Source organism: Nicotiana sylvestris, chromosome 6 (genome assembly GCF_000393655.2).
Source record: "Nicotiana sylvestris chromosome 6, ASM39365v2, whole genome shotgun sequence".
NCBI lineage: Eukaryota > Viridiplantae > Streptophyta > Magnoliopsida > Solanales > Solanaceae > Nicotiana > Nicotiana sylvestris.
Window position 1 is genome coordinate 97586928 of NC_091062.1, and position 12305 is coordinate 97599232.

The following is a 12305-nucleotide window of genomic DNA, read 5'->3' on the forward strand; positions in this document are numbered from 1 at the left end:
CCCCAAACTTATAAAGAAAAATACAAGGGCAAACCACTAAGAGAGTAAAACAGAAACTCGAAATAAAGATTTCATGAAAGTTGGGCAAAAAACTTTATAATATCATAATAGCATGGTTAAAACTATGTATGAACTTAGTTCTAACCAAATTGTCTTTACAAAAAGTCCCGAAACGGACTAGGGGCGAAACCTTCCAAATATCACCCCAAAATAATACCAGGGGTAGACCACCAAGTATTCCACCAAAAAAAATAATACAACACTTCAAATTTTCTTGAACTTTCACTGAGGGGCAGAATCCGAACCATCAACGGTATCATCAGGACTAGGATGTATAACTTGAGCAGAAGGGGGTTGAACAGCCACTTCACCAGGATTAGCCTCATCACCCTGGGGTGTGTCAGCCACGGGTGAAGAAAAACCTTGGCTTTGCTGAGTCTTCTCAATTGTTTCCTTGATCTTTGCTATCTCAGCAGCCAAGTTAAAATCTTCCCAGCTTTCCTCCATTAGAGAATCATGACGTGCATTCAAAAAAGCCCAACTTACTTCAGCAACAGCCTTGTCCTTAAGAGCTTCGTAATCTCTTTTTCAATGCTCAATCTCATTCCTAAGCTCTTCCTTCTCAGTTTAGGAAGCATCATAAGAAGCTTGTAAGGGGGCAAGTGAACTCTCCAAAGATTGAACTCTATTGGAAGACACACGGAGATCTTCTTGAGCTTGGGTGAGCATTTGAACAAGCTCACCAGCGTAAACTTCTTTCTAATTGAACAAGTCCATCAGACCTCTAATCTCTTCTGCGGCCTTAGAAAGTTGTTAAACAAAAGAAGACTCAAGAAGGTTCTTATCTTGGCCCACCTAATTGGAAGAGGCTTTCTCAACTGCTAGTTCTGCTGCCATAACCTTTATTTGCTGCTCCAAGGTACATTTTGTTTACCGTGAACATGGTAATAACAATTAGATTTGATTTAGTGGTTCTAAAAACATGTGATCTATTATTATGCTAGTTGTTATGCAATTGATGCTACGTGAAATACTTAGAAACAAGATAAGAGCTTAAGAACAAGGTGTTAATCAAACCGAATCGCTGCCAATCGGGGCCTCGAGCTTGCCTATTCAAGGGACTCGAGGTCGAGTCCGAAGTTCGGCTGGGAGCTGTCGAGGGTGGTCGATGGGGAATAATAGTTATAAATAAATTAAAGACGGCTCTTTATGGACAATAATAAGCAATAAATAAAGAACAATAAATAGAACACAATAAATATGGACAATAAATGGGATAACGAGAACAAGAGAATGTGTTAGAGAGCAGAGAGAATTTTTTAGTATATTTAGTATGGAGCAACAGATGTTTACAAAATAACAAGGATCCCCTTTATATAAGATGGGGAATCCCAAGATAGTACAAGCACGTTTATTAAAAAGATATGGAGATGGGACAACTAGTTGATGCCACGATACGGGCTCAGACTAGCCTGATAGACTTTGCTGGCTCTAGCTTTATGCCTGGGGAATTCCTTGCTTTCTTTCCATAACCGTGGATCTCATACTGCCCCAAGGTCGAGCGTCGATGGCCCTCGAGGGATGAAACTCGGCCGTTATTTTGAGCCTTCGAGACGTTATAACGATGGGAAATTGGGACCTCCGATTTTACCGTATACAGATAGTCTCCGCGTTTCTTAAAGTAGAACAATAAGAAACGACCTTGATAACCATCTTTCCAAATTTCTCGCGATGATGTCATACTAATGGTGCAAGCCTCCATGACAACCAAGATGTCTCTCCATTTCAACTTTCCAAAATCATTCAAAGCATGGAGGTACTTCGAGGGATACTCGAACCCCAGGATCATATGCACCGAGCGACCGTGCCTCAATCGGGGTCGACTCTTTTGGAACTGAGGGAGCTAGGTTAGCAGATGTGCACTCAACCTTCAAGGAAGCACAACGGCTTCACTCTGCCGAGAGTTTTTTGGCACAAGCCTTTCAAGTTTCGCGCCTTCCCTTCCTTACTGAGTTTCTTTTGTAGGCCTTCAACAAGTTTAACTCAAAGCTGCTTCGCCATGAGGCTAGGCTGCGAAAAGCTCTGGATGAGGGGAAATCCCGGAGGCTCCTTTGTGATGAAAGGGAAGTCGATTTGGCATACTTACGGTATGAGGCGAGTCGGAGCTCGAATTATGAGACCTACTTGAAGGAGTAGGTAGCTTTTGTTCCGAGCGAGTGGGCATTCGTAGGAGACTAGTGGTAGTTCCATTCATCCATTTGAAAGAGAGATACGAACTCTCGCAGCATCTCGTTCTCCCTCTGCTTGATCTTGAAGACGTCAGACTTCCTTATTGCTACTTTGATGACACCGGCATGTGCCTTTATAAAAGGGTCTGCTAGCATGGCAAACGAGTCTATGGAGTTAGGAGCTAGGTTGTGATACCACATCATGGCCCCCTTTGAGAGTGTTTTCCCCAACTTCTTTAGTAGGACGGACTCGATCTCGTCGTCCTTTAGGTCGTTGCCCTTCACTGCGCAAGTATAAGTAGTAACGTGCTCATTGGGGTTTGAGGTCTCGTTGTATTTTGGAAGGTCCGTCATTCTAAACTTCTTTGGAATGGGTTTGGGAGCTGCTTCTTCTGGGAACGGACTTTGTATGAACTTCTTCGAATCCACACCTTTCAGGATCGGGGGTGCACCCAGAATCTGGTCGACCTTGGAGTTGTAGGTCTCAACCTTTTTGTCATTGGCTTCTATCTTCTTCTCGCCCGATTCGATCCTCTTTGTGAGGTCCTCGAGCATCTTTATGATGGCGGGGTCAGCTAACGACCCTTTGTTGCTTGACCTCTGTGGTACTTGCTCAGCCGAGGGAGTCGTCTCCGGCGCACCCGTGCTGGGAGTTTTCTGGTGACTTCGCAGCTGAGCAATCGCTAGTTGTTTTGCCTACAACATTTCAAAAATAGCGTGAAGGCTAACCTCCCGTTCTTCCCTAGTCGGGGTTTCCTAAGCTTCTTGTCGGTCTCCTTGGTGCACACTCCTGTTAGTGTGGGAGCTTACATCGACGTGTTGAGCATCGCGTGAGACTGCGTCTACGGAAATTGGTTCTTGTGTGTTCTCAGGGTTTTGTGGTGGTACACTAGCACCTGGAGCATCTACACCATTTTCTCCATGGTTCTCAAGATTGTTATTCACTGAGTCGGACATTTTGACCTGAAATCAAAGATCTTGGGCAAGAAAAAGTGTGAAAGATAACTTGCGTTATGTAGTTAAACCAGCAAGAAAATAATCACTATTATTTTTAGCCCTACGGTGGGCGCCAAACTGTTTACCATGAAAATGGTAATAATAATTAAATTTTATTTAGATGTTCTAAAAATACGTGATCTATTTTTATGCTAGTTGTCAGGCAGTTGATGCTATGTGAAAGACTTAGAAACAAGATAAGAGCTTAAGAGCAAGGTGTTAATCAAATCGAATCGCTGCCAATCGGGGCCTCGATCTTGCCTATTTGAGGGCCTCGGGGTCGAGTCCGAAACTCAGCTGGACGCTATCGAGGGTGGTCGATGGGGAATAACATTTATAAATAAATCAAAGACGGATCTTTATGGCCAATAATAGGTAATAAATGAAGAATAATAAATAAAATACAATAAATATGGGCAATAAATGAGATAACGAGACCAAGAGAATGTGTTAGAGAGCAGAGAGAATTTTCTAGTATATTTAGTATGGAGCAACAAATGTTTACAAAATGACAAGGATCCCCTTTATATAAGAGGGGGAATCCCAACATAGTACAAGTGCATTTATTACAAAGATATGGAGATGGGACAGCTAGTTGATGCCACGATACGGGCTCAGACTAGCCTGACAGACTTTGCTGGCTCTAGCTTCATGCCTTGGGAATTCCCCGCTTTCTTTCCATAACTGTCAATATCATACTGCCCCGAGGTCGAGCGTCGATAGCCCTCGAGGGATGAAACTCGACCGTGACTTTTAGCCTTTGAGACGTTATAACGATGGAAAATTAGGCCCTTCGATTTTACCATATACACATTTATTTTCATTTAAAACATCCATCTCAAGCTGACGACGCTCGTATTGTTCTTTCCAATTATCTGCCTCGGTGTGATAGTCATGCATTAACTACTCAGTATGGACAACCCTTTTCATCATCTCCGTACTGATGAGATTGATCTACATAAAGAAAAAAAGGGATGAGATCCTAATGAAAGGAAAATCACATAAGATAAAAAAGAGGGGTTTATACCTTCAAGGATGAGTGCACAATATCATTCATCCAAGTTAGAGAGTTATGACTTTCCAGTTTTGACTTTTCAACTGGGCCTATCAGAGGTTTCAACCACACGTCAGCCTGGAATGACTTCTTCAAAAGGTTACCATCAGCAGGAATCTCAATAGTATCTTGTTTCATTGCCCTGCTTTCACTAAAAGAATCAATTTCAGTACGAGATGTTGTGGTAGTAAGAACGGTCGAAGAAGTCAAAATAGCCTCGGGCAGAGCAGTAGCGGCAACGCTAGGAACAGGCAAATGGGGCTTCATTGGAACATACATAGGAAAAGAGGCAAGGGGCACTTCCTCAGAAATCAAGCCAAAGTTTTCATCATCAAACCCACGAGAAAAGAGGTGTTCAGTAGAGTCATGGGGTGCTGCAGGTGTCTTTTCATTAGAACTCACTAAACTAGTCTCTTCAGGCTCGAACACAGAAATAGGACAAGGAGGAGGAGTAGCTTCGTCATCCGATATGACCCATCTTCTGGCCCGTGGCTTACGAACTAATGAGATTCCATCTCACTCCTCTTCATCTTATGAATCCTGTAGTCTATCGGCTTTTTTTCCGATGAGGAACTCAATATTATTTCCCGGTCTCTTGCTAGAGAGAGCCTTGAAGCACTAATTGATTCAGCGCTCACACCACGAATGGGAAACCCTCACGAAGAAAAGGGTTAGTAAGTCTTGAGATGATAGTAAAAATAAATAAGAAAGTGAAAAAGAATGTTACCGTGAGTCTTAACTTTCCATCCAAACTTGTTTGAAAGGTATTTCAAAGACCTTACTTCCATGGGAGAATTGTTAAAAATTTTCCTACCCAACCACGGAAATTGGGAATCTCCTCAATAGTTCCCATGGTTGCTGGAAGAAAAAAAATAAAGTAATTACGGGAAGTACGGGCTCTTCACAAAAAAAGAGAAATAAAGATTGAATGAAAAACTTACGTGCAAAGTTCCACTTCTCAGGGAAGCACATGTTCTCTTCACCTCTAACCCACTAGTAGGGGCAGCAACAAATCGGGCGTACCAGCCACGATCTTTATCATCTTCAGGGCTAAACGAAACTCTCTTGCTTCTTGAAACAAGGGTAAAAATCCCATGATAGAATAACTTGGGAGGAGTAGAACAAGGTTGAGAAAAAGAACCTCGTACAGAAACAGACCCCAAACAACGCAACCTACCACCTCTCCTACTTCTGGAAGGACCAAGGGGAAGTTCATCTACAATAAGAACATTTTGAGGATCAGGGTTTGAAGAGGACACAGTTGTATAGAGAAGTAGAACGTATTGAATAGCAAGATGTGGAAAATCTTTTCGTGAAAGAAAAGACAAAGTATATATTTATACTCGAAAGCAACCGTCATGCAAAAAGGTAATGATGGAAATGTCATTATGAAAACTCACTTCGTAATTGATTCAGCCGTAAAAAAAGCCCTAAAATCCGCTAAAGAGTTGTAGAACAATTCATTGGCCTCCACGTGTCACATGCATTAAATGAAAGTGACATACGATGCGTCAGTTCAGAAGAGGGTATGATGATATGTGAGAAATGGCGGCAAAAATTCCTGCTTTAATGATATCTACTTCCCAAATATTCAATTGCTGAATAATTGGCAAGTGGAGGGACTATTTGTATTAGAAAAAAATCAATATTACACTTGGAATTAATTATATGGCTGACGTAGCAAGACACGTGGATCATTAGAAAAGTGACAGCTGGAGAAGATTGCTTAAAGAAATGAGAGTCTCAATAGGTACGAGCAAAACGTCTAAGAGACGAGAAAGAAACGGTTGCTCGAGTCTCTTTAGTAATTTGAAGAGGCACCAGTAGAATGAAACAAGACAGTAAAAAGGACATGTTCATTGGTCTTTAATTAATTAGCATGAATGATTATAAACGTTACAGAATCTTTACGAAATAGTTACGATTACCAATTATAACGTTTCATTAATGTCATTAAATACTCATAATGACTTGATCATAAAAGGGATTAGAGAGGACTATATAAGGAATAGAAGTATTATTTGTATGGATACGTTCTGATTATTACTGGAATATACTTATTTACTTTGCTTTATATTGATTGCTTTGCTATTTCTTATTCTAATTTTCCTTTCTTATTACAAAAATATTCCTTTATTTGATTATTAGTAACCCGAGTACTTCTAAAAATAAGCTTTGACTAAAATTCTTATTTTCTGGTTAAACAGTTATGATATGTGAGTGCCATGTACGGGAGGTGATAAGTGCATACATGGCCTATTTGTTAAAAAACCTATTTTTACTGAGTAATAACATGTTTTCATCGTATCTGAGTATACTAGCATGTGTAGTTATCCTGTTAGCCTAGAATTGCATGTCTACGTGTCTTAATTGTTTATCTAAACTCTTTGCAGCATGTTTAGTGGACCTTGCTTCCTTTCTTGACTTGTACTTAGTCTAAATTATAGGTCGCCATGCTGTAATTATTACCCTTATTTTTTTTGAGCTGCGTATTTACTTTGGGAGTACGGGACGATATTCCCGGAGATCCCCCTGCATGTTTACTTTTGAGACTACGAGGCGGTACCTCGGAAGTTCTCCCTACACATTTATTTTTGGGACTACTAAACGGTATTCTGGGAGACCCCCTGCATATTTACTTTGGGACTACGGGACGATATCCCAGGAGATCCCCTTGCACATTTACTTTTGGGACTACGAGATAGTATCTCGAGAGATCCCCTGTTGTTATTTCTGTTCACTGTACTGTTATGTTCTTGTGAATTCCTTGTTATATTTCTGTCTTTATTATACTACATTATTTCGTTCTTTCTTACTTTATATATATATATATATATATATATACTAGTAGGGCCCTGACTAGACCTCGTCACTACTCAACCGAGGTTAGGCTTGGCACTTATTGGGTGTCATTGTGGTGTACTCATACTACTCTTCTGCACATGTTTTCACGTGCAGATCCAGGTAAATCATTCCAGCCTCGCTATTAGTTGTGCACATGCTGCCGTTACGGAGACTTCAAGGTACATCTGTCACGTCTGCAGACCTAGGAGCCCCCATCTATCTTTTGTGTAGTCCTTCCTCTACTATTTCCAAATACTGATGTATAGAATAATTAGTAAATTCTTAGAAGCTTGTGACTTATGATGTTCCGGGTCTTGGGAAGATTCTGTATGTATTCTTTTATTTAGAGTTGCTTTTGTATATACCGAGCGACATTTCTATCATTTATTTCGTTATTGTGCTGTTAGTGGTTATATATTTGTGCCCTTTTTGTTGTTATTCCGCAAATGTTAAGATTACCTAGTAGTAGAGACTAGGTGCTGTCACAACGTCTTACGGAGGGAAAATTTGGGTCGTGACAATTTAGAACTGAAATGAAAGTGTAGCCATGGCTGTGGTCTACAAAGACGATTAAAAACTGAAATAAACTTTACAAGAGGAATGATTTCAAATCTCCAAAGTTATTTATGCTGAGATTGGTAATGTCCCTTTTATAGCCATGAGTTAACTTGTTGGTAACCATTTTGCTTTGTTGGAAACGGATTTTGGTTGAAAATGTTTTTTGGCCTTTTGGTTGTAATTGTTTTGCAGAATATCTTCCATTTTCTTTTCTCGACACTTTTTGCTTCTTACTTTTAATTTTGCTATATTTCTTCCTTGAAATCTTCCTTGACCTTGCACCACTACTTTCGCACTCTTTCCTGCATTATTTAGTTAAAAATACGGAAAAGATTTGATAATTTTTATGCTTTTACAAGGATAATTATATATTTAAACTCTACTCAAAATGCACTTATCAGAATTTTACAAGGATCACTTGTCAAGCAACTCAGAGTTTTATAGTTAAGCAAAACATTTACTAACGAAAATGAAGTCCTACAACAAAATATTGACCTACAATATATGTTGATGTAATTTTAAGTTAAAACCGGCAAGTCTTTCAACTATAATCGGTTTTAACCTATACAATACACAAAATATTTATGTAAAAAGGACAGAAATATCCCACTATTAAGACTTGATGACAAGCTCTGCACCAAAAGCTAAAATTACCATCGGTACCCCCAAAATTCATCTCCCATATACCCTTCTGATTGAAAAGCTATACGCGTGAGTTTTTGCCTGATTTTTCACCCGCCAAATATAGATACTATAAATTGTAAACCCCAAAAAAACGAACAACTATCGTAGCATTTGAGCGTTTGTGCGGGAGCAAAAGAAATTGGGGGGAAATTGAAGCAATTTTTTTTGATGAATTAGGGAGAAAATTTATGGTGCAAAACTGAAATATAACAATGGTTGAAATACATACGTTGCTACAGCATAATGGGTATTGGTGTTATGATAATTGTTTTATGGATTTTGAAGTTGATGGAATGTTAATCAAATTGAATTGAAATTTAGATGATTTTATGTGGAACGTTAATCAAATCGAATTGAAATTTAGATGATTTTCTGTTCGAGATTTCAAAACATCTTCATAAGAACTATACGACAACCGTAGATATGAAGTGTACTGTTAAACATGGTTATCCATCACTAACAGTAAATAGTGATATGGTTTTGAAGATGTATATCAAATTGAAAGAGAAAAATTTAGATGTGATAGGTTTTCCATTTGTATTACGTCCAAGGACAACAATGCACATGCGAGCTACTCGGCTCTTATATCAGTTGCAATGCCAAGGTTAAGAATACAAAGTATGAACGTGAAATAGTATTGCACCTTGAAGATGAAGTTGCTGATATATTAACAATAGGAAAATTAGAGCGTTATCAGAATATAAAAGCCATTGATATGAATTTAATTAGCAACACTTTACACACAAAAAGTTAAAAGTATGTCATTTATTAAAAGATAAGGAGACCATACGTAATGTCATAAAATACTACGCAATCAAGAATAATTTTCAATTTACAGTTCGAAAATCATGTTCGAGAAGGTGTGTATGAGATTTTAATTCTAGCAGGATATTGATATAGTATAAGATTTTTACCTATATATGATGTGGTATTTAAGTAAGGTATTTGTTGATATTGATCCAAATATTATATCGAGAGTTTCCAGCAAGCAACTACTAGGATTTGTATAAGTTTATCAAGTAAAAATGGCGTGTGGTAGCCACTATTTAAGATGATATTTATTTTTTATCCAGCAATTCTAATGTTGAGCAAAAATAATTACTACTCTATTAAAATTAATATGAGAAAATATCTTTACCCTTTCCTCCATTGCTTTTCTTCCCAAACCTATTACATACTTAGGTTGTGAGTGACGCAACCCGAGGGTCCCCATTATGTCAAAACAGTTTGGGAGAAATAAGCTCTAAAATCATTATTTTAATTTTTTAGTAGCTACTATTCTTTCGTTGTATCATCAACAACATCAACTAATATAAATAATATGACACAGACAAATGCTCTAAATTTGGAGAAAAGAGAAAACATGAATATTAATGTTCTTACAGATTTGATGAAGAGATTTTTTTTCAATCAAAGCCACGATGATTTCGTTCATACTATACGAGTAAACAAAGATTAACGGTTCAAACAATGAAGGCTGAAAGTTAAGGACATGTAGTCCTGAAATCCTGAACTTAGAGTTACAAGTTTAAAAGTTAAGGACATGTAGTCCTGAAGTCCTGAAGTTAAGTTCAAAAGTTAAGGACATGAGCAAAAGGGAATTTTCATCTGGACAGTTAAAATTTATTAAAACAATGGTTAAAGACTAAAGACATTTTAAATAGTAGCTTAAAAAGTAAATACATATGTTATTAGTGGCTAACCGTGCACTTCTCCCTTTATCAACTCCTGATTCTGTCACCAAAGATACTAGCTAATGATGCAATTCGGTTTGGCTGATGTACTTTTCTTAGTCTTAGTTCCAACAAGTTAGGTTTACTGTTGATTTTTAACTTTCATGAGTTGTGATAGTATATCGTTTTGTTCATTAGCATATGTTAGAAATTAATATTATACCAATATGATAACAGGTAGTTCATTGTTTCCATAAATCAAAATTGTTCTTGGGGTTTTAAAGTATCAAGCCTAAACAACTCTCATGTTTTTAAAGTTAGAAGCTTCAACAATTTTCACACATACCCAGTTGATAAGACATTTGATATAGGTCAAGCTGCTTCAGCAGTAATGGCGAACTTAGTAAAATACAAATGTACTGACCTATATACACTACTAGAGACATACAATGTGACATGTTGAATGATGATGGCGGTCACCGAGAACTACAAGAAAGCATGGAGAAAAAAGGAAAATGCTCTTGAAATATTGAGAAGAAACTCAAATATTTCATACAGGGAAGTTGCTGAAATATCTTTATATGTTTGAGGTAATAAATCCAGTATTTGTTACTAAAATGCATAAGTCAGAAGATGGATGCTTCATGTATCTATTTGTGGTGGCACTTCATGAAACAGTTATAGGATGTTAGTATTGTTGGTCTATTTTAGTAGTTGATGGGACTTTTCTCAAAGCATCACAGCGAGGAACCTTAATAACAACTTACTCACAAGATGCAACAAGGTAAGTATAGATCATCAATAATATATTATTTATATTCTTTTTTCCTTAAATCAATGATACACTTTTAATAATTTAAATCTTTTCGTACGAGTAAAATTCTTCCTCTTGCATATGTTATACCCCATTTTAAATTGGTTAAAGCAAAATATACCATTTTAATAATTTCAAGTTTGATTAACGTTAAGGAGTCGCCACTTAATTAATTATGATGAATTAGGACACCTTAAGTTAATTAAAGTAATATATACAGTTAAAGTCCATTAATAGTCTACTTAACCAAAAAAATTCTAAGTAAGGATTCCATTAAACTAAAGGGAAGATTTTGAGGCACCGTTTAAAATCCATATTAAATGGTTAATCGACCAAACTTAAATTAATTAAGTCTAAGAAATGAGTTGTTTAAAACTATGTATACAGACGCTAAGTGTTAAGAGTGTGACTAAGTATAAAAAATAACACTCACAAAATAACAACCATCAACTTAAGTTAGTATATTAAAAATAGTAGAGCCAGTAATATATCTCATCGTAGCATAAGCTTTAAATCTAAACAAGTATAGAAGAGAGAGTTTTAGACTCGCAATCCACTTGAAAAATGGACGAAGATGCCATGACTAATTTAGAACACTCAATAAACTTGATTTTGACGAGAAAGACCATTTCTTACAAAATTGAGGTAAAGCTCAAAATCGAATGAAGTCCAATAGATTTACAAAATTCTTTTTCATAAAGTTCACATCCAAGTCACTTTCAACTTCAACAATTCAAAATGAATCAAAAAGGAAACACCGGTTGTTGCCCTACATGCAGTGGCAGATGTAGAGTATAGTTACTGGGTTCCGGGGAACCCAATAACTTTTGCATAGACTCTGTATTTTTATTAAATTTTTTATTAAATAAAAATAAATATATAAGCGTGAACTCAGTTATTATTGCATATTAATTTGATATTATAATAGGAACCTATAAACTTCCAATCCTGGATCCGCCTATGCCTAAAAACAAATATTTATCCATTATCCTAACATTGTAAAATGGTAAGAGTTGTTAGGCAACTGATTCTTGAACTAGTATGTATCCAGGTGTTACGTCCTATTGTCACGATCTAAAATTTCAACCAATGCGATCGTGCTGGCGCTTAACACCGATTGCTAGGCAAGCCAACACTTAACCATAAATAAAAAACAAGAGTAACAATTAACAACATAATAGTATAGAATAAGAGAAAAACTCGTAAATATATGATAAATCTAACATAAACCTCGACTTATCAACCTCCAAAGATTTGGTGTCACAGAGTACATGAGCTACTAAGAATACTAAATACAATGTTTGTAAGAAATACAATAATGTTTGGCATAATAAACAACTAAAAAATTAAAAAAATGACTCTAGGGTCTGCGGATGAGTGTACAACTCTACCTCGAGTCATTTATTTTGTAACGGCTAAGCACCTCTCGGGATTCCGCGGGTGCTGATCACGCC